Source organism: Procambarus clarkii, chromosome 89 (genome assembly GCF_040958095.1).
Source record: "Procambarus clarkii isolate CNS0578487 chromosome 89, FALCON_Pclarkii_2.0, whole genome shotgun sequence".
NCBI lineage: Eukaryota > Metazoa > Arthropoda > Malacostraca > Decapoda > Cambaridae > Procambarus > Procambarus clarkii.
The window spans coordinates 12,996,643-13,001,211 of NC_091238.1; positions in this window are offsets into that span (position 1 = coordinate 12,996,643).

Genomic DNA, 4,569 nt, shown 5'->3' on the forward strand with positions numbered 1-4,569 from the left:
CACACACACACACACACACACACACTATGCTATTTTTATCTTTAGCTCTACCCTGTTTGCCTTTGCACAGGACGAGAAGTCTTCACGCTACTCAGTCACTCAAGATTAGATGCAATTTACTAGGTTATAACTATCGCTGAGAGAATGGGGTGAGAGAGTGAGAGAGAGAGAGAGAGAGAGAGAGAGAGAGAGAGAGAGAGAGAGAGAGAGAGAGAGAACTAGATGGACATACACCGAGAGATACAAACACACAGATACTGGCAGAGAAAATAAAAAAACAATACATAGAATTATGAGAGGTGTTATTAAATTTAATTCCTAAAAGAACGGACATACCAAGCCGTCTTTAATGGAACAGAGTCTGGAGGTGTGTTGCCAGTGTTACAAGGTCAATTGGGTCAAATAGGTCAATTGGTAGTTAATGAGGAATGTCAACTTGAAGTCTATGGTGATGACTGAATATCTAAGAGACGAAATACCAACTACAATGAGGTTCAACAATCAAAAACCTTTAGTAATATCTATCTGTAATTTGCAAAAAGGTTTCATATATGAGTGAGAAAACAATGGCTGACCCTCATCCAAACGCTTCTTGCGTTCATTGAAAGGGACTATTAAAATCAGAATTAGAATTAGAAGACAATTTATACATATCGTCACAATTGTGGCTGAAATAAACTGGTTTATAGCAATGTAAAATAAACTTACAATTTTAGACTTAAATTGAAAAACAATAGTTTGCAATTTTCGTGGTGATATATATTTAGTAAAACACTATGTGTGCTACTACTTAGAGAGAGTGACTGAGAGGGAGAGAGAGAGAGAGAGTTAGAGAGAGAGCGAGAGAGTTAGAGAGAGAGCGAGAGAGTTAGAGAGAGAGCGAGAGAGTTAGAGAGAGAGCGAGAGAGAAGGAGAGACAGCGAGAGAGAAGGAGAGAGAGCGAGAGAGCGAGAGAGAGAGAGAGAGAGAGAGAGAGAGAGAGAGAGAGAGAGAGAGAGAGAGAGAGAGAGAGAGAGAGAGAAAGAGACAGTTCACTATACTCTCAACCTAAATCTTATAGAACCGTTCAGTGCAAGTGTAAAAACTAAGAAGATAGTGGGAGAGAGAAGCTCTTACTGAACGATTTCTCTCACTAGTCGACTGCTGACTGGAGGGAGGTCACCAACTCTGAATTCCTTTTTTCTAGTCGAAAGTAGAATCCACACCTTATCTCGGTCAGCCCCACGACACAACCAGAGCTGATTTTGGGAGAGAGACCTGTACGAATATTGGAATACTTTATATACCAAGTTTAGACAGCTGCGAGGAACCACTATAGTCACCTCATATCTAGCCTCCTGATAGTGTGGTTAGCATTTCTCGTTAAGTTACGTGCCAAGTCCTTTGGCTAAGCTGTCTCGTTATGTCACGTGTCTAAATCTTAAGGAATGATTAACTAGATTAAATTGGACAGTTGATAATGGCATTCACATTGCATATGATCTCATCTAACTGCTTCCATACCTGATGTTTTTTTCCACATAATATAACAACCGTGAAAAAAATACACTGCAGTATGATTTATTACACTCCAGAAAATCATTGGAGAAGGCCGAGGATCGAACCAGCGTCCTGGGTTCTCTCAGACTCACACTTTAACCCCTCAACCACGACATAGTCAAAGGAATAAGGCGTTAATTATTCCATGTCTTGTAGCATACGATTCCATTTTATAACACTGTGCTTATCCGAGTCTGTCCGAGCCGTCCAGGTCTCCAGGTCTCCTTCAGCTATTTACTAAATGCGGAATAAGACTAAAATCCTGTATATATATTCCGTCCTTGTTGATAAATCCAAAAATCCACACTTATCATGACCATTCTGGAGTCGGAGATAATGTTTATATCGCCACTAAACGGTCGGAGAGTCTGTTTGGTGGCCATCTATCTCAATCCTATCTACTTCACGAGCGGTGGGGGACCTTCTTTCGTTGGCCAATCAATGACTTAAGGGGACACATCCAGCGAGAAGAAACTGGGTTCCCCATGTTCGATGCCTGTTGTACCTGAGGTCCGCGGTGATTTCGGGCCACCAACCTCCCCCCCCCCCCCCGTCCCCCTGCCCCCCTTCCTCCCAAATCAGGCCATAAAAAAGAAAAGTGACCCTTCAAGTATCCGCGAAAAACAGCTAATGGCTTCAGGTCCGTTTTGCCGACCTTCCACGAGCAGACAAACCATTTTTTTTATGACTTCTACTTCCAGTAAAAAGGGCAAAGCTGCCTACTCATTTAGCACAGGCTGGAGGAGTGACTGTGGCTTGGTATAGAGAGAATCGAACTTTGGAATATTAAATGCCAGCCCGATACGACTGCCACTTCACAACCGCGGGACGTGTTGGACAATATGGTACAACTAGAGAGAGTCTTGCATGAACCACCAGGCTTCGAACTGGCTGGCTTCGAACGAACTTCGAACTGGCTTTGAACGAACTTTGAACTGGCTTCGAACGAACTTCGATCTGGCTTTGAACGAACTTCGAACTGGCTTCGAACGAACTTCAAACTGGCTTCGAACGAACTTCGAACTTTCTTCGAACGAACTTCGAACTGGCTTCAAACGAACTTCGAACTGGCTTCGAACGAACTTCGAACTGGCTTCGAACGAACTCGAACTGGCTTCGAACGAACTCCGAACTGAAATTCCTAAAGCCTTATGGGCTTAATAATTCAATTTCTCTAGGAGCTGTGTACCAATATCGCACCTTTGTGTATCCTCATCTCCTGTTGCACGATCAACACCTGCAACTTTCAGCCTATCAGATTTTATCTCCATCTTTGAACAGTTTTAGACAATCAAAACAATTATCTGTATTACCTTTGTTTTTTGGTGGTGTTATGCATCCCGCTGTAACGAACAGTCTTACAGTAAGATCAAGTTATCCTAAACTGACTAATCTTGGAGAGTAGAACTCTCGAAACTAACAACAGATGATCACCGTTGGGTGTCGGGGAGGGGGAGAGTGATTAGTTATATAACGGTTGATACCGGTTGACAACGGTTGACAACGGTTGACAACGGTACAGGAAGTGATGGAAATACACCTGATTTGCATTTACTGTTTGTATGTACCATTTTACCTGCAGGATCGACCTTCTAGCTTTTGGGACCCGGCCGGCTTTCTAACGGTCTGTTGTCTAATGTCCTGACTCCCAAACTATTATGAGGGCGGTAGTCTTACGGGAGGGGGGGGGGTGCCTATCCATCCTTCCGTCCTATCCCAAATCCTTATCCTCATATCCGTTATAAGTGCTAGATAGTTATACTGGCTTAGGCTTTCTCCTGGCTTTCTAACAAGTTGTTAAGAAACTATGTAACGAGATGTAACAAATTTTGTTACAAGGTTGTAACAAGGTAACAATGGGAAACTGTTACGTTGTTTGTTTGCAGGAAAGGTCTATTCGCTTCTCCCACATGTTTCTCCTTGTTCCTCATGTCTCTCATTGTTTACCCATGTCTCTTATTGTTTGAGTATCTGTCTTTGTTGTCTTTGCATCAGTGTTTACATGTTGCATTGCGTTCTGTCCTGTCACGTTCTTTAACTTATCAATTGTTCTTCCCAATGGAAATCGTGATTTTTGTTCTGTGAACTTTTCTTTGAATGCGGGTTTACTCTTATTATTCGTTTGTTTAATGATTTTTATCTCCACCAAAATGGCAGATACCAACATTGTCGCTGGCTCTTAGTGGTGTTATATATATTCCTTGTGTTACCGAGATTTGCCACCGGGCTGTGGTGGGTATGTGGGCCTGCGGGCCGCTCCAAGCAACAGCCTGGTGGACCAAACTCTCACAAGTCAAGCCTGGCCTCGGGCCGGGCTTGGGGAGTAGAAGAACTCCCAGAACCCCATCAACCAGGTATCAACCAGGTCACAGTGTGTGTGAAGAGAAGGGTTAGTGTGGCAGGAATAGTCCTTTTGGCCTCATACTCGTTGCCTTATTGGGGGGAAGGGGATGTTTCAGTCACTTCTTAGATGCAATTTTTTTCAGTTTTTCTCCCCCTTTGGCTTGATTACTCCTCGGAGGTTCATGACTCCCAATCCGTCTTCCCATGGTTGAAGTCTCCAATGATTTGCAGCTTCATCCTCATTCTGTTAGCCATTTTTTATTTAGTTTTGGGGTTCCTAAATAATATGTGTTTGTTTACATGGCTGTGGATGAGGTAACAGGTTTCCGTGATGGGTGATATAAGGGAGATAAAATAAAGATAAAAGCTAGATTAAATAAAGACAAGAAAATAGACAGAGATAAAGTGGTTCAAGAAATATTAGAGCAGATAATGGGACACGACAAACAAGCTAGAAATACACAAAAAAGAAACATCATTAAAGAAACCACAAAACATACCTACGCGCCATCTCTGGGGGAAATCATCATCTCTCGCTATTGATGGTCTTAGTTTTTCTTATATACTCTTTTTTCTCAATGCCTTCGTCCAACAACTCTCTCTCTCCTTCTCTCCCTCTCTCTGTTGTTCTCTCTCTCTCTCTCTCTCTCTCTCTCTCTCTCTCTCTCTCTCTCTCTCTCTCTCTCT